At 37.9% G+C, this 23,419-nt stretch overlaps 1 protein-coding gene and 1 long non-coding RNA gene across 2 annotated transcripts in view; one reads left to right on the top strand and one right to left on the bottom strand.

The window, feature by feature from the left end:
* arhgap24 (Rho GTPase activating protein 24) overlaps positions 1-8,284 on the bottom strand; it is an 81,445-nt gene extending 73,161 nt beyond the window's left edge. The window contains exon 1 of the mRNA XM_058414732.1: positions 7,871-8,284. The gene's annotated coding sequence lies outside the window, so the exon portion shown is untranslated. The remainder of the gene's footprint in view (positions 1-7,870) is intronic.
* Positions 1,878-23,045, top strand: LOC131368692 (uncharacterized). Its single transcript, XR_009207184.1, has 3 exons — positions 1,878-2,127; positions 12,131-12,309; positions 20,954-23,045. It is a non-coding gene; the product is annotated as an uncharacterized LOC131368692 (long non-coding RNA).
* The last annotated feature ends 374 nt before the right edge of the window (positions 23,046-23,419 follow it).

Genomic DNA, 23,419 nt, shown 5'->3' with positions numbered 1-23,419 from the left:
CAAACAAACAAACAAACAAGCTAAGCTAATCCTCTATAAATAATTTGTAATATGATGGATTCAGATTGGGTTCTAAATCACAACATTTACAAGGACAAACTTATATATTTTTTAAAAATATCTATAAGATATATCTTTTTTTTTATTTTTTAGATTTTTAAAATATTACCACATTTTTTTTACCCACGAAAAAGTATAGATTTCTATCTAAACAGTTATTTTATTTATTTATTTAATCAAAAATGGCTGCATACATTTAGTTAGCTGACTGAAGTAAATTCTGATATTTTACAAGACTTATATACAATTTAACTACATACTGAGGTAAATATTCATGTTTAGTTAGTTTTATATACAGTTTAGCTAGCTGACTCAGGTAAATGTTGACGTTTAGCTAGTCTTATATACAATTTAGCTACACACTGAGGTAAACCTAGCGATATGATATCTTCTAGCTGCCTTAAGCCAATAATAATAATAATGGACCTAGAGCATCTTCACTAAAACTCAGCACTCTTTCTGTTATTTATTAACTGCATGTGTTTGTAATAACTACAGCCACCTGTCTGTCTGTCTGTCTGTCTGTCTGCATATTTGTGTCTGGACCTGACAGCTGCTCCTCTCCCTCGTCTCCTCTATATGTCCACGAGAAGAGAAAAAAAAGAGTGTTGTAATGTTTTCTTTTGTGTGTGTGTGTGTGTGTGTGTTTGGGTGTGTTTGTTTGGGTGTGTCTGTGTGCACATGTGGGTGTTTGAGTGGTCTCAGAAGAGGAAAAAAGGCAGAAAAACACCAAAATAGAGAACATGTATGGGTGTGTCCATTGTTGTTAGACCCCTGGAGCTTGATCTGACACACACACACACAGAGATAAAAACACACAAGCAAATCTCATTATGAGATGTATAATGTGGCTAAAACTTTACTTGGTTGATTTGTTTGTTAAATTACAACACCATGATTTTTTTTATCCATTTATCACGTGACGTTAATGCTAATAACTAGCGTTAATGCTAATATCCTAGAACTAACAGTTGATTTATTTGATAAAGATTTGCCGTATCAGCTACAAGCCTTTGTGTCATTGCCTGTAATCAATAAATACTTATATAATAATTTTATTCAAATAATTGTGTGTGTGTGTGTGTGTGTGTGAGTGATATTTTTGACAGCGATATAACTGGACGTTGATACATCACTATACTGTATACTTGACTTTCCTTACAAAGAATCAATAACCTGAAATAATTCCAGCCGTCACTCAGAAACTGGACGCAACCTTTTAAAGGCATCCATCCTGTGTGTGTGTGTGTGTGTGTGTGTGTGTGTGTGGCTTTCCTGTGACATACTACCCTGTGTTCTTCATTTTATGCTGAAAGTGTTGTGACATTTTCCAATGAAGCGCCTGATTCAGTCAATAGTCCAGCACCCTTACTCAACTTTTAAAAAAGGGGGGCAAATACACCACCCTGTGACATCATCACGGGTCTACGTAAAGGTTCATATTTAATTTTCTTTATGCCAGCAAGGTTGGAATTAGAATTGGAGATGAAACTTTTATAAACATGTTCAACTGTCTATGTTAAGTGTTTAAAACTGTGTGTGTGTGTGTGTGTGTGTGTTTCCTCTTTAAAACCTATATGAGACTGTAGATTATTTAGTCTCATGTGATTATAGTTTCATTTACTCAATACCAGAACATTCGGTTTTCACAGCATTCTCGTTTTTTTTCTTGTTTTTTTCCTCAAACCACAACCAAAGCTGTGGCGTTCTGAAATCCCATTACATCCATAATGAAAAGCCTGGACTATACAGTTTCCATGCCAACAAGCCACCTCTCTCTTTCACTCTTTCTCTCTCTCCCTCTTTTTGGTCTAATGTATAGAAGCTAACTGGCTAATATTTAGCATGTCAACTTCACCCACAAGGCTAAAAAACTCCTGATATTTTCTCCGAAGCCTTCCAGCACCACACAGGAAGAAGAAACTGGTAATATAATGGTGCAGCTGGCTAAAGGTTAGAACCCATAATTTTTTGACCTCCACAAAGAAAAGGCTCGGTCAACTAGGAATGCCATTGTCCAGTGACGGAAAATCAAAATGGCTGCATACATTTAGTTAGCTGGCTGAGGTAAATTCTGATATTTTACAACTTGTATGTAGAATTCAGCCACATAAATGAGATAAATGTTGATGTTTAGCTAGTCTTATGTACAGTTTAGCTACATACTGAGATAATTGTTGATGTTTAGCTAGTATTATATACAATACAGCTATATACTGAGGTAAATGTTGATGTTTAGCTAGTCTTATGTACAGTTTAGCTACATACTGAGATAAATGTTGATGTTTAGCTAGTATTATATACAATACAGCTATATACTGAGGTAAATGTTGATGTTTAGCTAGTCTTATGTACAGTTTAGCTACATACTGAGATAATTGTTGATGTTTAGCTAGTATTATATACAATACAGCTATATACTGAGGTAAATGTTGATGTTTAGCTAGTCTTATGTACAGTTTAGCTACATACTGAGATAAATGTTGATGTTTAGCTAGTATTATATACAATACAGCTATATACTGAGGTAAATGTTGATGTTTAGCTAGTCTTATATACAATACAGCTATATACTGAGATAAATGTTGATGTTTAGCTAGTCTTATGTACAGTTTAGCTACATACTGAGATAATTGTTGATGTTTGGCTAGTATTATATACAATACAGCTATATACTGAGGTAAATGTTGATGTTTAGCTTGTCTTATGTACAGTTTAGCTACATACTGAGATAATTGTTGATGTTTAGCTAGTCTTATATACAATACAGCTATATACTGAGGTAAATGTTGATGTTTAGCTAGTCTTATATACAATACAGCTATATACTGAGGTAAATGTTGATGTTTAGCTAGTATTATATACAATACAGCTATATACTGAGGTAAATGTTGATGTTTAGCTAGTCTTATGTACAGTTTAGCTACATACTGAGATAATTGTTGATGTTTAGCTAGTCTTATATACAATACAGCTATATACTGAGGTAAATGTTGATGTTTAGCTAGTCTTATGTACAGTTTAGCTACATACTGAGGTAAATGTTGATGTTTAAATATCTCAAAAACAGAGAACTCTATAGTAAATGTTACAGATGTTACAGAGACAACGTTTTCTTTGTTTTTCCCCAGTTCGAGTTTCAAGCTGTATTTGAATGTAAGATCATTTATTTAGTAAACGAAGGCAAAAATGAGAAAAAAATCACACACTGATCACTAACCAGATTCCACATTACAAACCATCAGCAGTTTCTTAAAATATAATACATGTTGTGATTCAGAAGCATGACTTTGCGTCTATTTTCACTTCTCTTTTTAGCGACCAAAAATAAAATTCTGAACCAGCCATTTCCTGAGCAGCATCCATTCGCTCACACCCAAATCCTCCTGCTGTGATCAGTACAAACAAATCATTGTACGCAGTGTCAGGGTAAAAAAATCCACAAATAAATAATTCACAACAGTTTAATGCTGCTACAGGAAACTAATCAATGACGGGGTGGTGTGATGAAGCACAGTCACTGTTAGCACTCCGAAGCAAATCATTTTCCTTTAACGTCACTTCCTAAAGTGTGACACATCGTACTTATTATGAAGTTGGTGTAGTTACGTGAAATGTTATGAAATGAGAGACCGGTCTCTCTTGCGTCTCAAAAAGGAAGAAAATACGCAGAGATGGCGTAAAAGTTACAGCTTTACGATTGACCGTTACAAAGAGCTCACACTGGAGACTCCTTCGACAAATGACAGAAAACTTCACTTTACCACATCAATGAATATTTTAACTAATCTGCAGTATGTAGAGCGTCCACCATGTAAATGAGTTATTGCTATAGAAATGATAACGAGTATTAGAATGAGCGAGTTTAATTGACCGTTTATTTTGACTGGTCAGAATATATATTTTAAAAAATCACAAGGAAAGTAGGATTGTCATTTTTAGGTGAAGAAAAAAGGTGGGACATTCCATTGTCTAGTGACGGCAAATCCAAATGGCTGCATATATTTAGCTAGTTGACTGAGGTAACTATTGATCTTTAGCTAGTCTTATATACATTTTAGCTACAGACTGAGGTAAATATTCATCTTTAGTTAGTCTTATATACAGTTTTGCTAGTTGACTGAGGTAAATGTTAATCTTTAGCTAGTCATAAATACATTTTAGCTACAGAGTGAGGTAAATGTTGATGTTTAGCTAGTCTTATATACAGTTTAGCTAGTTGACTGAGGTAAATATTGATCTTTAGTTATATTTTAGCTACATACTGGGGTAAATGTTGATGTTTAGCTAGTCCTATATAGAATTTAGCTAGTTGACTGAGGTAAATGTTGATGTTTAACTATTCTTATATGCATTTTAGCTACAGACTGAGGTAAATATTGATGTCTAGCTGGTTCTATTTACAATTCAGCTACACACTGAGGTAAATGTTGATGTTTAGCTAGTCTTAAATACAGTTTAGCTACAGACTGAGGTAAATTCTGATGTTTATTTGACCAATCAGAATCCAGAAATGTAAAAAAAACAAAAACAAAAAAACCATGAGGAAAGAAGGATGCAGTAAAATTGTCATTTTTAGGGGAAGAATCAAGGTGAGGCAGGTGACCTGTAAACATCCCACACGATGACTCAGCGTCCAGCAGAAACAAACACAGGCAACGTGTGAGCAATGATATCATCGCTCCCTTAAATAACTGTACTGCTGACCCTCTCTCACACACACACACACACAGACACACAGACACACACACACAAGCTAGATCTCAAAAATCCGGTTAGTTGGGGAAAAAACATTCATGTCACAGCTGAGTCTGCGGCGTTTCCATATAAGGAGACGTGAAGCTTGACTGACCGTCTTCATCCTTCATTCATTACTCACTTACGGATCACTTATTTATTCCAGTCACACACTAATGAAGACTCATATTATCCAGAACAAATCCGTTAATTAAGACGGATAATATTAGCCGTTCTGTTGGGAGAAAAGTAACGGTGCTCAAACAGAGTAGTCCTCGTTAACATCTTCATCCTGGGTGATCGGACGTTACCTCAAGTGACCAGTTGTGATTGGATTCGTTTATTACATCAGTCTTCCCGTTAAAGGTCCTGAGAATCCGATCTCGTGTACCGTTACTAACCGTAATGTTTTTAATCATGCGATCTCCTAACAGAAGTTTTGGAGATTAGCCGCTTTCGTCTCTGCTGTTATAGAGACTTCTATACTTTGACTTATAGAGACAATCATCCAGGACTGTTTTTTAATGTCAGTGTGTGTCTATGGTAGCCGACATACTGCAATGCTCAAAAATTGCCACATTTATGAGGAGTTCTGTCTCTTTATATTCGTTATTTTATCATTTAAAACTCGCTTTATGGGCGTGGCTAAATGAACATTTATTTAACTGTGATGTGAACTCACTGAACTAGCTAACGTAGAGATCAGTGTGTGCATGAGAAAGCTACAAAAATCAGCATTAAAGAGATAGATAGATAGATAGATAGATAGATAGATAGATAGATAGATAGATAGATAGATAGATAGATAGATAGATAGATAGATAGACCTCACCTGGTTCTCTTTCTCACACACACTCCTATAAAATCTGATCACAAACCCAAACCTGGTCTGGCAGCTGATGGAAATCTGATCTCCTTGAGTGCAAAACAAAGCCGAGAACATTCCAATCTCCCGGCTCCATGCAACAAAGACATCCATATTCCCATTCCATCCCATTATGCTACCACACACACAGCCCTAAGCTATGTACACTAAAGACACCTGATACACCTGTACACACCACAAAAGCAAGTCTGTGTGATTATGTGTGTGTGTGTGTGTGTGTGTGTGTGCAGTGAAATCTCATCATCATACACACGGAAAAAAGCCACATGCTGCTTCACAGTATGGTGCAAACCGCACGAAAGCATCTTCCAGGCTCATGTACATCAGCATCCAGGATTTTTACTGCAGGAGGAAAAAAACATCCCACAAATTTAATTACCAAAATATTAAACACTGCTTTCTTTAACGCCGGAGTGACGCTGCGTTTGGCCCGGCTGAGTCACGTCTGCACCAAACCAGACACTTAGCAGCTTTCTACATGAGCTGTCCAAAATCCCTCACTCTATCTCTCTCTCTCTCTCTCTTTCTCTCTCTGTCTCTCTCTTTCTCTCTGGCTCTCACTCACACTCACACATACACATAATTTTATCATGGGATAAATAGGAAGATAGAAGAAGTAAGCAAAGAAGTGTAAGAAAGCAAAAAGAAAGAGATAGATAGATAGATAGATAGATAGATAGATAGATAGATAGATAGATAGATAGATAGATAGATAGATAGACAGATAGACAGATAGAACAAGAAAGCAATAAGATGTAAGATAGAAAGAAAGAAGTTGAAGATATTAAATAAAGGGTTAATAATGTGTAATAACCAGTGATATATAGTGTTTATTATAAAGCATCTCCTATCATGAGTGCAAATAAACAAACAAACAAAGTAAACTACTGATGTGATTGTATTAATCACAAACTCACATTGGGACTTGATGTGCCACTGTGAACAAGATAAGAATTTAAAACACACAAACACACACACACACACACACACGATGATCACACAGACGAATGCACTGCGGCTTAGTGACATAATACTACAATAATAACACGCCTCTCTCGTCATACCTTCATACACTCTCTGAAATAACGGGACTAAACACTACTCCTGCTCGTCACTGCCATCTTTTAGTACCTTTAGTGCCTTTAGTGTCTCTCTTTCGTCTGGAAATGTGTGTGTAGTGTGTGCTTATACATCGTTAATGTAAAGTCATCAACACCACCTGCTCCTTCACATGTACATGATACAGGTACAGAAGGAACCAGGGACAGAGAGAGAGAGAGAGACTGAAAGAGAGGGAGAGAGAGGCAAGTGAGAGAAACAGAGAGAAAGAGTACCTCATGTCTACACACACACACATACACACACACGCAAAAGTAGACAAGAATGACACATTATATTATTTATCCATTTATAGCTACATTGCATGTTGTGGAAATAAGTTCTAACTTATTTTACAGCAGCTATAAACTATCAAACAAATAAGGAATAAAGCAGTGCTTCTTCTCCTCTTACTCAAAGATGATGAGATTTTTTTTTAATGATAGATATGAGGATAAAAAAATGACTGCGACAAAGTGCTGACACTGGAGACTCCTTCCATAAAATTTCACCCTAACAAAGATTACACACCAGTCCCTGTGAAGTAGCTGTTGCTATAGTAACAATAACGTATTTAATATAAAGCTGTGATGGTCAGCTGAGCCACAGTCTGAGCTGCTGTTATAGGAAACTAATCAACACTTTCTGACCAATCAGAGTGCAGGATTCAACAACGCTGTGGTGTAGGACTCTTTTCTTCACTATGTACACTCTCAATCTCCATCTGTCCTTTCTCACACACAGACACACACAGACTGAATGAACACAAACACACAAACACACACACACACAGAGTCTCTGCTTGCTTTAAAACACCATGTAATTGAACCTTCCCATGAGCTTCTGCCCGCCGGACGCCGGTCCAATCCTCACTAGATAACATTGACACTAAAGGTAGGCTTACACACACACACACACATACACACACAGACATACACATGCACACACAAACACACATGCACACACTGCATGCTACAGCTGCCTTCAGACATCATCTTTCTATTTTGTCTGTGCATGTATACTACACATTTTCTATGTGCATAAAAAACACACACACACACACACACACAGTAGCACAAGAGCCCTTACCTGGACACACTCTGATCCCAATCCACTCCTCCAGAAAATCTCAGAGACACAAAAAGTCCAAACAGAGAGCAAGGTGTTCCACAGTCCGTTTAGAAGGTAGAGTCCGTAGCCTCGTACAAACACACTCTCTCTCACACACACACACACTCTCACACACTCTGAGCCAGAGACACAGAGCGAGAGAGAGAGAGAGAACGAGAGAGAGAGAGAGAGCTGTCATAAACTTTTCGCCTGACAGCTCACACCATCTGCATACGCTAGAGTTCCGGTGGACAGCAGAGAGAGAGCAAGAGATAGAGAGAGAGAGCGTGTGTGTGTGTATGTCTATGTTCTCAGCAGTGGCAGACGGGTTCCCTGGTATCACACATATACACACACACACAAAGCAAGAAGCCCCTCTCTATCAGACACAAGGATGGGCAAGAGACACTGAGAGAGAGAGAGAGAGAGAGAGAGAGAGAGAGAGAGAAGGAGGGAGGGAGGGAGGGAGGGAGGAGGGGCAGGGCTGCGCTTGTTTGAGGAAGTGTGTGATAGGAGGACACGTTCAGTGCAGCACACACACACTCCCACAGTGGTTTCAGATTCCACACATAGACAACTGACACACACACACATGCTCCCTAACCACACACGATTTTGTCTGCCCGCATCACTGCTGTTTACTTATTTCATATAGAAACATGTCTTTCTCTCTCTCTCTCTCTCTCTCTCTCTCTCTCTCTCTCTCTCACACACACACACACCTAATTACACTTAATTAACAAATTAACTAAGCAACAAATTCACACACTTGTCCTCTAGTTAACTTTTAATTTATTCTTTATTTCTTCGCTTCATGAAGAAAGTCAGTGTTATTTATACTTGTTTAATTATAATTCTTTAATTAAACAAAAACGATCCTTTAAAATCTGACATCATGCCCATCGTCGTGCGTGTGTGTGTGTGTGCGTGCGCGTGCGTGTGTGTTACATAAAGTTCTGCAGAATTAAATTGCTTCTATACTTGGACTGAGTAACACAACGCTAATGTTGCTAACAACAACAAACAACGTTAGCGATCGGCTATATGGAGTTGAGCGGGATTTGAACTTGTTTTATAAATCAGTGAAAGTGAAAGGAAGAAAAAGTGGAAAGCGAGAGAATAAACAGAGAGAGAGAGAGAGAAGGAGAAAAATAGAAAGAGGAAAAGAAAGTAGAAGCGAGTACGTTTGGCAGATTTTACAGCCGTCGCTGTGTCGAGTCTCATTTATCAATGCCATCGTAAACAGTTTGTGTGTGTGTGTGTGTGTGTGTGTGTGTGTGTGTGTATACTAGTTGCTTACATGGCTCTAAAAAGTCAGCTCTTTTAATTAGCCCAATAAAATCCAGCAGACGATGTCCCTCCTTTTGTATTTTCCATTAACTCATGAAGATTTTCTACACAAATGGCAGCATTTGTATTCATTCAGGCGAAGCTTTTATCCAAAGTGAAGCAGAATCTAATGGAGACACGAAGTCATGGCTTTATGGCGGTCGTGGGATTTGAACTCTCAACATTCTGGTCAAAAAAACCCTTTCAAATCTCAAATAGCAACTGGATATTTAGCTACTTCTAGCTATTACTATACTATTACTATTACTATAAGTACTACTTCTAACATGACAAAAAAGTGGGCGGGGCTAAGATTTTGGTTGTTTTTTTTGGATGGGGCTAAGTTCTGGGATTGCATTTAGTGTCAGCATTTTTTAAAATACGCCTCTTAAAATCTGTCCTCGTTTACACAGAATACCATTTTGAATCTTTTCAGTGTTTCGAATCATCAAACCGAGTCAGTTCAGTTAAATGATTCGTTCGTCAATTTGTGCACGAAATATGCAGCTGGATCGTTTCCCCAACGGACAAAAGACATTAAATGACCGTAAATGAACTAATAATCATCGCTATTTTGTTTTATTTTATAATGTGCTTGCAAGCTGACTGAAAGATTCACGATTCACATGTGGGTCTGCTGACTCTCCATTTTGACCAAAAGGATTCACTGACTCAAGTTGCAGGGATCATACATAGAGATGCAGACAGATGTTTAAAAGCACACACACACACACACACACACAGATGTAGAATCTAAAAATCTTACTCAGCAGCAAGACTGAATCATTTAGAGATGATCCATGTCTAATATGAGACTGTGAAGTCTGACGTGTACGTCAAAAATGATGGCCTGCTTTTCATTTCTGTTCACCGAATCAAACGAATCAAAACTGATTCAATGAGTCAAATCTGCCAGAACATGAACACACATGACTTTTTATCCCCACAAATGCATCCTACATATGTTTTGCGTCTCTTGGATGGATTGGAAGTTTATAGCTACCAGTTTAGCTCTGTGCAGGTTTGAATGATGTAAATATATTGAAGCTATTGAGACTTTATTAACCTCTGAAACTCGAAAAACTCTCTGTGTTTCATCATCCTTTAATTTTCTAGCACTAAAAAATGAAGCTGCCATGTTTCTCTCGCGTTTGGCACCAATTATCACGGCAAGCAGCACTTCGTTCATTAATAGAGTTTTACAACATTAACTCAGAGAAAATGAAATTGGGAAATTGGACAGCTTGCGGTTCACTTCATTAACTTTAAATACAGTTCGACAAAATCTCTGTTCTTCATTCCAGCACCGCCGACGTTATCGAGCTGAGCATGAAATGAAGAAAAGCTGTTTGGGTTTAAAATATGATCCACTAAATAACAGAGTGTGTTAAATGAATATTTTTCCTCTTGTCCATTAATCCTGAAAGTGCTTCCAGAACAATCCATGCTCACTCGTTCCTCGTTATCGGATCGGTCGACATCTTCAGGATGTTTATTCTGGAAAATTAAATAAAAATTTTAAAATAAAATAAAAATAAAAAGTCTCTTACAAAGTCTCCATGGCTAAACTTATAAAACATTAATATTTTTATTTATGTTATTTAAAGCCAAATTGTTTTTTTTAAATAAGCTAATATACTCATACATTTATTTATTATTTATAAATGTATTTATTGATTACATTTATTATTAAATATTAAATCCTAAATTAAATAAAGAAGAAATAATTTATATTTTTTTATTATGTATTATATTTATATTTTATTATTATTTATTATATTTATTATTTATTTATATGTTATTAAAAAATAAAATATAAAAAATCAACCATCATAAAGTATTTCTTTTTTTATTTCAAATTTAAATAAATTGTTCTATAAATTGTGTTCATGTGACATTGGTTTTATTAAAATATTCTGAACCTTCACTTCACCTCCCCTTAATAAGGATGTCTCATTTAATTTTTGTCCATTTAGTGTTGCTGTAGTTTTCTAATAGTAATAATACTCTAAACCGATGCTTAACAACAGCTTTTTTTTTAAAGGTATTTTTTATTATTATTAAGCTTTAAAAAATGCTTATTTCTCGTAGCAAGCCTGTGGAAAGTCCAGTGTGATGTCCACTGGAGCTAAAAACAGACCGTCTGTAAAAATGTGGCCGTTTTATCACATAAAGTTACACCGCTTTACTCTAGAAGGACTTTCTAGAGAGCAAAATGTGCCTCGTAATCTGAAAGTCCGGCAGCTGCTAAGATAAGCGATGAAATCAGACGTGACTCTGAGGACGCTTGAGTCATCCTGAACAGTTGTTCCCATTAAAATATTCCGCTCCCGGACGGGAGACGGGGAGGAATGTTTTTTCAGGAACAAGGAGGACTCTGGAGTGAGTGTGCTGTCACTGAGACGTCTAAAACACTGCCAGCATTCCTGAACAAAGTCAACAGGCTCCAGAAACACACATGATGACTTTAAACACAAGAGTTGTCTACATGTGCAGGTTAATAAATCTGGAATTCTGTCAGCGTTCATGGTTTTCCGCAGTGGAGCGGAGTGATGCGGTGAGACTCGGATTAGAACCTGCTCCTGGCTATGTCTATAATCTTAATCTGTTCCTGTCAAAATTCCTAAAAGCTTCAGTGTTAAGATTCTCAGATGTTAAACTTTTTACTCTTTACATGACAATCCAATTCATTTTTTTAGGTTTTTTATTTTTTATTTTATCCAAAAAATAAAATTAGGTAATATACAAAAATAAATATAGATTTTAAAAATATATTTGACTATTTTTTCAATATAATAATAATAATAATAATAATAATAATAATGAAAATGTTATAAATTTAATAAATAATAATAATAATGAAAATGTTTAAGAATATAAAATAACAAAAAATATTTTCATGGACCGCAGGGTTCAAGGGAAGGGTGTCAACCTGTGCGGCTCCCCTCATCGAGGTCATCAGAGGTGAAAGTTCACGCAGAAGCCTGTGAGAGGACAGAGGAGGATGGAATCGTCTCCCTGAACCTGGAAGTGTGTCTCAGAGTGTTTACTAAAGCTGGACAGAGTGAGGACAAGAATCTGCTGGTTTGGTGAGAGATTCTGTGTGTTGACACATTCCTGTAGGCCTCGAATCACACACACACACACACATGCACACACACACACACACACTCACAAACTCACACACATACACACACACTCACACACACACACACACTCACTCACACACACACTCACACACACACACACACTCACAAACTCACACACATACACACACACTCACACACACACACACTCACTCACACACACACACACATACACACACATACTCACAAACTCACACACATACACACACACTCACACACACACTCACACACACACACACACTCACACACACACACTCACAAACACACACACTCACACACATACACACACACTCACACACACACACATTTGTCTTCCTATCCTTCAATGACCTTCCATTAGAATAAAAAAATAATTGTTGAAGTATCTACAACGTCACTTTCTATAATGAAAACTGAATCAGAAAAAAATTCAAGCTTTATCCAAATAGCTGCATTAGCTAAAATTCACTGAGTGTCATTAGCTGGCTAATCACCCAACATGACTAGCGTAATTATAAAGCTAATAGTCATATGCTAAGTGATAATAATGACCCAAAGTCACACGTTCACATGATGACAGCTAGCATGATTTTCTCTCACGCTGTTATGATGTCTGTCTTGCTTTTATTAGCATGTTTATAGAGTGGGAAGTGTAACAAAATGAATAATATGTGACATTTGAGTCGTTATATTATATAAAGACTCAAACGTTTCAGGACAGATGCAGATGCATGCATTACATGCATGTATTACATGCAGATGAATGTAATATGGAGTTGCTTCAACTCTTCTGGGAAGGCTTTCCACAAGGTTTGGGGGAATTTTTGACCTTTCCTCTGGAAGCGCATTTGTGAGGTCAGGCACTGATGTTGGACGAGAAGGTCTGGCTCACAGTCTCCACTCTAATTCATCCCAAAGGTGTTCTATGGGGTTGAGGTCAGGACTCTGTGCAGGTCAGTCAAGTTCCTCCACACCAAACTCACTCATCCATGTCTTTATGGACCTTGCTTTGGTCACTGGTGTGCAGTCATGTTGGAACAGGAAGGGGTCATCCCCAAACTGTTCCCACAAAGAGCATGAAATTGTCCAAAATGTCTTGGTATGAAGCTGAAGCATTAAGAGTTCCTTTCACTGGAACTAAGGGGCCGAACCCCTGAAACCACAACCCCTGAAAAACAACACCTGAACTCAATGATTTGGAGGGGTGTCCCAAAACCTTTGGCAATATAGTGTATGTTTAAATGCTTTATAATTACTACACTAGTCACGTATGGGAATTAGAAGATGAAGATGATGATAATATTAGAAATCTCATAATTAAAAAAAAAATTCTCTCTGTTTGTAAACATCATTTTTTTATAAATGTACTGGAATGACCTCTAACTGAGTGGCCAGAACAGCTCTTTTTTCAATTTTTTGATGTTAGAATTAAGCTACGAGGTCAGAACTCTCCATATTCCATGCCAAAAAATACACAAACATTCTTTTTTGACAGACGCAGACTAAACGCACTGTGTAATCAGATGCTACATTTAGATTGTCTACACCATCATCACTTTGTGTTGTTGTTTGTGGTCTCTGTGTGTGTGTGTGTGTGTCTTTGTGTGTATATGTGTTGGATAAAAACACAGTCCTAATCCCGCAGCACTGCTGAATTCTGGATTCTGATTGGTCAGTAGATGTTGCTGAATGTTGATACCTTATCGTTTCTATAGCAACAGACGATTCGCCAGTTTTCTGTGAGGAAATGTTTGTTTAACTTGATGAAGAAGTCGCTCCAGTTCTCCGATATCTTCAAGCAGAGGAACTCACACACAGCATTTCCAGCATGTTTCATACAGATTCAGATGTTTGAGCAGTGAGTGAAGGAGGCAAGAGGCAGAGAGATCATGCAGGGATGTGAGAGAAGAGGGTCAGATGATTTAGTCTGTAGCGCCCTCAAGTGGATACAATAATACATGTTGTTATTGTTATTATTATTATTATTATTATTATTATTATTTTATTATTATTATTATTATTAATAATAATAATAATAATAATAATAATAATTATTATTATTATTATTATTATTATTATTATTATTATTATTATCATAATAAAAATAATAAATAATAATTTTATTATTCATCCTCACATACAATTTTTTTTTTCTAATTAAATTATCATAAATGAATCTTAAACATAATATAAATCCACTCACATCACACAAACACTCTTTATTTAGATGCTGTCAACTTTTTGTTTTTCTCTATTCTACTCTGCCATACTATACTACACTATACTATACTCTGCTATACCATACTATACTATACTCTGCTATACTATACTGTACTATACTCTGCTATACTATACTTTGCTATATTATACTATACTATACTATACTATACTCTGCCATACTATACTACACTATACTCTGCTATACCATACTATACTATACTCTGCTATACTATACTGTACTATACTATACTATTCTCTGCCATTCCATACTATACTATACTCTGCTATACTATACTATACTCTGATATACTATACTATACTCTGATATACTATACTATACTCTGATATACTATACTAAACCATACTATACTATACTCTGCTATACTATACTATACTCTGATATACTATACTATACTCTGATATACTATACTATACTCTGATATACTATACTAAACCATACTATACTATACTCTGCTATACTATACTATACTCTGCTATACCCTACTATATCATACTATACTATACTCTGCTATACTATACTATACTATACTCTGCTATACCCTACTATACCATACTATACTATACTCTGCCATACTATACTACACTATACTATACTCTACTCTGCTATACTATACTATACTATACTATACTCTGCTATACCATACTATACTATACTATACTATACTATACTATACTCTGCTATACTATACTGTACTATACTCTGCTGTACTATACTTTGCTATATTATACTATACTATACTATACTCTGCCATACTATACTATACTATACTATACTATACTCTGTTATACCATACTATACTATACTATACTCTGCTATACTATACTGTACTATACTTTGCTATACTATACTCTGATATACTATACTATACTATACTCTGCCATTCCATACTATACTATACTCTGCTATACTATACTATACTCTGATATACTATACTAAACCATACTATACTATACTCTGCCATTCCATACTATACTATACTCTGATATACTATACTATACTATACTCTGCTATACCCTACTATACCATACTATACTATACTCTGCTATACTATACTATACCATACTATACTATACTCTGCTATACTATACTATACTATACTATACCATACTATACTATACTCTGCTATACTATACTCTGCTTTACTCTGACATACTATACTATACTATACTCTGCCATACTATACTACACTATACTATACTCTCCTTTAATCTGACATACTATATTATACTATACTATACTCTGCCACACTATACTATACTATACTATACTCTACTTTAATCTGACATACTATATTATACTATACTATACTCTGCCATACTATACTACACTATACTATACTATACTCTGCTTTAATCTGACATACTATACTATACTATACTATACTGTACTATACTATACTATACTATACTATACTGTACTATACTATACTATACTATACTATACTATACTATACTATACTATACTATACTTTACTCTGCTTTACTTTGCCATACTATATTATACTATACTATACTCTGCCACACTATACTATGCTATACTATACTATACCGTACTATAACTATACTCTGCTATACTATACTATACTATACTCTGCTTTAATCTGACATACTATATTATACTATACTATACTCTGCCATACTATACTACACTATACTATACTATACTCTGCTTTAATCTGACATACTATACTATACTGTACTATACTATACTATACTATACTTTACTCTGCTTTACTTTGCCATACTATATTATACTATACTATACTCTGCCATACTATACTATACTATACTATACTATACTTTACTCTGCTTTACTTTTCCATACTATACTATACTATACTATACTATACTATACTATACTTTACTCTGCTTTACTTTGCCATACTATATTATACTATACTATACTCTGCCATACTATACTATAGTATACTTTACTCTGCCATACTATATTATACTATACTATACTCTGCCATACTATACTATACTTTACTCTACCATACTATATTATACTATACTATATTATACTATACTATACTCTGCTTTACTCTGACATACTATACTATACTCTGCTTTAATCTGACATACTATATTATACTATACTATACTCTGCCATACTATACTACACTATACAATACTCTGCTTTAATCTGACATACTATACTATACTATACTATACTATACTATACTATACTCTGCCATACTATACTATACTATACTTTACTCTGCTTTACTTTACCATACTATATTATACTATACTTTACTCTACCATACTATACTATACTATACTATACTATACTATACTATACTATACTATACTATACTATACTATACTATACTATGAGACATTGCACTGTACTGTGGTACACTATATGAGACTATACTGTACTGTACTATGTAAGATAAGATAAGGAAATTCATTTGCCAGAGACCGCTTCAGATTACAAAAGAGAAATAAATATAAATTAAATATTCTACATATACAAAAGGTAAAAAAAGGGTGCTAGAGAATTAAGACAATACTGCACATTGTATGATATTAACGTAAATATTGTAAATATTGTAGATTGAGCTGTAGATAATAACACAGTGATACAGTCAGTGTTCAGTGTGTCAGCTATGCTCCCTACTGAAAGGGGAGGAGTTATAGAGTTTGTTGGCCACTGCTAGGAAAGACCTCCTGTGGTTTTCCTCGGTGGTCCATAGTCTACAGCTGTACTCCAGTGTTGTGCTGTCAAGCAAACTGAGAAGTTTCCCAGAATTCTCCTCTCAGACACCTCGACCAGAGACTCCAGCTCCACTCCACTTTCCTAATGAGCTTGTTGAGTCTGTTGGCATCGGCCATCTTCACCCTGCTACCCAAGCACACAACAGCGTAGAAGATGATGCTGGCTCCCACTGAGTGGTAGAACATCTGCAGCATGGTTCTGCAGACATTGAAGGACCTGAGTCTCCTGAGGAAGTACAGGTGACTTTGACCTTTCTTATACAGTGCATCAGTGTTTTAGGCCAAGGAAAGTCCAAAATGTTTCAAGCCCATATGTGAGTCAAAACACTTTGACATAAAGTGTCCTCACAGTTCCTCTAAAAGTCCAGCAGATGTCCTCACACTCTCAGGTTTCAGTGCTGCAGAGAGTCTGAGAGTCTCAGAAGTGAATTCTCTTGACAATCTGTGTGAACTTAGTTGAGTTAGATTCAAGACTTATACAAATTTAATTTCAATAGACATAAAATAAGTGTGTCTCTGATGTTTATTTTATATCTTCTGCATTAGTGAGGGAGTAAAAAAGGGAAAATTTAGGTTTCCAAAAGTTAATTTTCCAAAAACTGAAACGTTACAATGTCAAGTTATTGTGGCAGTTAAAGAACCCACTAGTGACGCATTAAGGAAAAGTTGTCTGGTGTTGAGACATGACGAGCCACTAGAACATCTTCACTGATCCTCAGCATCGTGTCTGGTTCTGTACAACAGCCATGAACACATTATTCCAGAAGATCTTCCCTCAGCTGGAGCTCTGATGATGGTGTTGGATGTGGTGGTGGTGCTGTCTAACAACACATATCATACATTTTACTGAAGAATGCCTGAAAAGGAACAGATAGCAACAGATGATGAAAATAAAGAACACTTATTTTCTCCCAAGCCATTAGGGCACTGCATCCTTGAGGGCACTCATGTTTTATCACCCATATTGGGCACTGTCACATTTATTCACTAAGAAGGAAGTCTATGGGGCACTACATCGTGCTTTCTAGCATGTAGTGGCACCCTATGGGGCACTGCATCATGTTTAAACACAAAGAATGAATCTATATGACACTGCCTCGTTATTTTTAAACACATTGTAGTCACCTATAGGGCACTATAATTCACAAAGAAAGATGCCTATAGGGCACAATGTTTTGTTTTCTTGGCTGTTGCGCCACCCTATAAGGCAATCACACATTAAGACACTCTAGAGGGAAAGTAATTGTTTTTCTTACACATGGCAACACCCTATAGGGCACTACATCACATTTATTTACAAAGAAAGATGCCTATAAGGCAAGGCATCATGTTTTCTTGGATGTTGCACCATCCAAGGCACTACATCACATTTAGTCACACATTATGACACTCTAGAGGGCAATTCATTTTTTTCTTGCCCATGGCATCATCCTATGGGGCACTACATCACATTTAGTCACACATTAGGACACTCTAGAGGGCAAGTAATTATTTTTCTTACACATGGTGTCACGGAGGCTCCCACCTCAGCCTCACAACCACGCCCTCAATCACCTGAGTACTGACACCACACCTGACACTCATTTACACACACTATTTAACACCCTTTACTTCACACGAGCAGCGGCTAGTATTAACGTTACGTGAGTTTTGTCCATGCTGCTTTCTATGTGGATTACTAGCTGCTGCTCCTACCTCGTCTCTCCCCATGTGGACGTTTCCCCTGATCTCATTGCGCCACACAGATAAGACTTTTTAAGATACGTCTTTTCAGTTCTTCAACAGTCTGCACTGTTTTTGGATTCACAATAAAGACACTGTCACTTGACTCACCATCAGCTCTTCTGTCTCTGTTCCTGGGTCCGTGTGACAGAATACTAGCCCTAACAAGCACGACGGTCTCCGAGATGGAAGCCGGAATGCCGCCCACTTCGGATCCAATCTCCGACCTGGTCGCCTCCCTCCGCGAGGCTATTCTGACCTGTCCAGCCATCCCCAGTCCCAGTCCCATGGCCATGCCGGCACAGTATTCGGGTGAGGTCTCGGAAGGCCAGGGGTTTCTTATGCAGTGCCAGCTGTACTTTGATATGCTGCCCCAGCAATTCTCCGGAGACAGCACGAAGATAGATAGATGCTCTCGCTGCTATCCGGTAACGCATGGTGCTGGGCCGAGTCACTCTGAACATCAAAAAGTCCCGCACTGGACACCCTTGATACGTTCATGGTGCACTTCAAGGCAGTGTTCAGCACGAGCGCTTCCGCCCTCTCCGTCCATGATGAGCTATGAAACCTACGGCAAGCCGAGCAGCCCATTCACGAGTACAATCTTCGCTTCCACACGCTGGCGGCCTCTAGCGGCTGGAATGAGACGGCGCTCCTCTCACACGGCTTACATCCCATGCTCCGTAGGCAAATGGCCATCTATGATGACTCTCTTGGACTGGAAAATTTCCTGTTAAAGGCCCAACGCGTGTCCCAACATCTCGCCGCTGTCTCCGTCGAGGAAGAAAGTTCTCTGGTCACACCATCCTCTGAAAATGCCCCAGCACCAGAACCCATGCAGACTGACCACTACCACCTCTCACGATGAGCGCCAGTGTCGCATTGGTCAGAGGTTGTGTCTGTACTGCGGAGACGATGGCCATCTCCTCCAGACCTGCCCAGTTCGTCCTCCTCACACCATGAGTGCTTTTCGATTCATCTGGTAATTTCATCTCCTCTCGTCTACTGTCCACCTGCACCATACCTCGACAGAGAAACGCTACCCGTTACCTCATAACCACCATTCAGGGGAAACCACTAGGTAACAGACTGGTGCCATGGAAGACTCCGGAGTTAACCCTTCAACTGGGCTGCTTTCATGAGGAGAAGTTGTCTCTACTGGTGCTGGAGGATGCTGCAGTTGATGTGGTCCTAGGACGCCCCTGGCTGGCGCAACACCAACCAGACATCTACTATATTTACTATAGCAGGCCACCGCCCAGGAGGTGGCCTGCTATGTCTCAGGATGCTCTGTCTGTGCCATGGTTTCTACCCCGAGACGCCTACCAGAAGGGAAACTAAAACCACTTCCCATTCCAAGTCGTCCTTGGTGACACCTAGGTGTCGACTTTGTCACAGATTTACCCAGGTCTCACGGGTTCACCACTGTCCTCATCGCCATTTACCAATTCTCCAAACCTGTAAACTAGTCCCACTCAAAGGACTTCCATCGGCCTGGGAGATGGCCTCCGCCAAGAATCGACCCAGCTGACTCTGTTCCAGTGTGTGCTCGGGTACCAGCCACCGCTGTTCCCTTGGACGGGGGAGCCAGCCGAGGTGCCCACCGTGGACTTCTGGTTCAGAGAGAGTGAGAGGGTATGGGAATCAGCCCCACGTCCACCTGCAAAGGGCAATCTGTCGCCACAAGAGGGTCTAGGTCTGGCTCTCTACGCATCTAGGGTCTGGCTCTCTACGCAGAATATCCACCTACGACTGCCCTGCAGGAAGCTGAGTCCCTGCTACATAGGACCCTTCACCGTCAAAAAACAAGTCAACGAAGTGTCCTATGAGCTCCAGCTCCCTCTGCACTACCGTATCTCTTCTACCTTCCATGTTTCCCTGTTAAAACCTTTTATTGATTCTGTTCTCCCTGCATCCGCAGAACCTGAGGTACTCCCTCCGTCCGAAGTCGACCCCGATGACACCATCTTCCAGGTCCGGGAGGTCATAAACTCCAGACGGCGAGGCGGACGCCTTCAATATCTGGTCGACTGGGAGGGGTATGGACCAGAGGAGAGATCGTGGGTGGACTGAGATGACATTCTCGACCCTTCACTACTCTCCGAGTTCCATCAGCACCATCCCAACTGTCCTGCTCCCAGAGGCTGCAGTCGTCCTCGCCGCCATGGATGGGCGTCTGGAGCTTAATAAATTTTAAAAAGTAGCTTTTAATTAAAAGTAATTAAGTTTAGCAATAAAGTGTAGCATAGTGTGTAAGTTAAATTTAGCAATTAATTGTAGCATTAAGTGTGTAGCAAGTAAGTTAAGTGATAGAGCACAAAATGAAAAACTCCGCCAACCTCCTCCGCCAATCTCCTCCACCTCCGCTAGCATCTTCATCTGATCTTCAGTGTAAATACACTTAATAAAACCAGTTTATTTCTTTTCATTCTTTTTATTATGTATTATTATTTTTTTATACATTATTTGCTATTTATAAAGTACATTTTCCTTATTTAAAAACACGTAACAAAAAAAAATTGGTGTGGTTTTTGGGGGGCTGGAACAGATTAATAGCATTTCAATTCATTTTAATGGAGAAATTTAATTTGATATAAGAGCAAATTGAGTTACGAGCTCGGTCACAGACCCAATTAAACTCGTAAGTCAAGGTATTATTGTATTTATTTCCACGGTGGGACAATCTTTAGGGCAATTAATCATTATTTCTTGCACAAGGCATAATCCTATAGGGCACTGCATCAAATTTGCTGACAAAGAAGGAACTTAAAGAGAACTGAATAATTTTTTTTTCACATAGGAGCACTCTAGGAGGAATTTCATCATGTTTTCTCATATGTAAAGACACCCTAGAGTGCACAATGCTATATTTTCTTGCAGCCTATAGGGCACTGCATCACATTTTCTCACAAATAGTGGATTTTTAGAAGGCATTTCATCACTTCTTCTCCTCCAGAATGACATGCCATCTTGCATTCTAGCTTTCTTGCATCCTAGAGGGCACAATATCATATTTTTTTTATTCCCAGTGGAATCGACTGGATGCGAAAAGTGTTTCACCCTGAGCATGACCTCTGACCCGAACTTTAACCTGCAAGAGCTCTACATTCGTGTTACCGACATTCCCCTGAAGTACGAGATTCCTGTGTTTATCTGACGCTGCTGCTGGAGAGCGTGCAAAAATGCGCCCTTGCCCACTTCAAAGGCACCTCGAGCGAGGTGGGAACTCTGTGGAATTCCAAACCTCTAATCAGTTATTTATTTCCCAAATTTAGATATCCGATTCATTGTTTGTGGAGCAGTGCACCCAGACGTGGCTTCATTTCCTAGAAGGTCATGGCCCGCCACTCAGTGATGTACTGGAGTGCGACTAATAAACAAGTTCTGAGCGTCTGAGGGCACTTTGCCGTAAATCACACTTATTTACTGGGCTTTGTGCACACCTTTGTTTGCAAAGGGCGACGTTGACGTGTTTCGAGGAGAACGATAACAGGCTTTTCTCACCATGGCCTTCCTGTTATTCACAGCGGGGTCTTTGTTTGGCTGCAGGGCTCCACGCTCTTCAGCTCTCTGGGGAACGATGGGAGGGGAAAAAAAGAGAATTCAACATCCATTCGTAGCTGCTCTCTCTCTCTCTCTCTCTCTCTCTCTGTATCTCTACCTGTGTCTCTCTTTCTCTCTCCGTCTCTATCTATCTATCTATCTATCTATCTATCTATCTATCTATCTATCTATCTATCTATCTATCTATCTCTTTCTTTCTCACTCCCTCACTCTATCTATCTCTCCCTCTCTCTCTCTCTCTCTTTCTCTCTCTCTGTCTCTCGCTCTTTCTCGCTCGCTATCTTTCACCCCCACTCTCTCTTATTCTATCTATCTATCTATCTATCTATCTATCTATCTATCTATCTATCTATCTATCTATCTATCTATCTATCTATCTATCTATCTATCTATCTCCCTCCCTTTCTTGCTCCCTCTCTCTCTATCTATTTCTCCCTCTTTCCATCTATCCCCCTAATTATAATAATAATATTAGAATTTACTTCAGACTTTCAAATCATCATGTTAGCCAGTTAATTATCTTAATTTATTTAAAATATCAACAACAAAAAAATTACTCCTATTATTATTATTATTATTATTATTATTATTATTATTATTATTATTATTAATAATAATAATAATAATAACCAGATTTCAGAGGGAGAGAAAGACAGTGTTTACAGCTGCATTTTGGACGTTCATGCTAACGTTACTTTCGGAAATAAAGAAGAACAAAGAAGGATTTATTAATAGTTTATAAATGTATTTATTACATGTAAAACAGCTTATTACGAGCTTAAAATATTAATACAATTTCCTGCATGAAATAACAAGTACCCAA

This window comes from Hemibagrus wyckioides, linkage group LG18, assembly GCF_019097595.1.
Source record: "Hemibagrus wyckioides isolate EC202008001 linkage group LG18, SWU_Hwy_1.0, whole genome shotgun sequence".
Lineage (NCBI taxonomy): Eukaryota > Metazoa > Chordata > Actinopteri > Siluriformes > Bagridae > Hemibagrus > Hemibagrus wyckioides.
Note: the sequence above shows the minus strand (reverse complement) of the source record. Positions and strands in the feature narration are given on the sequence as shown.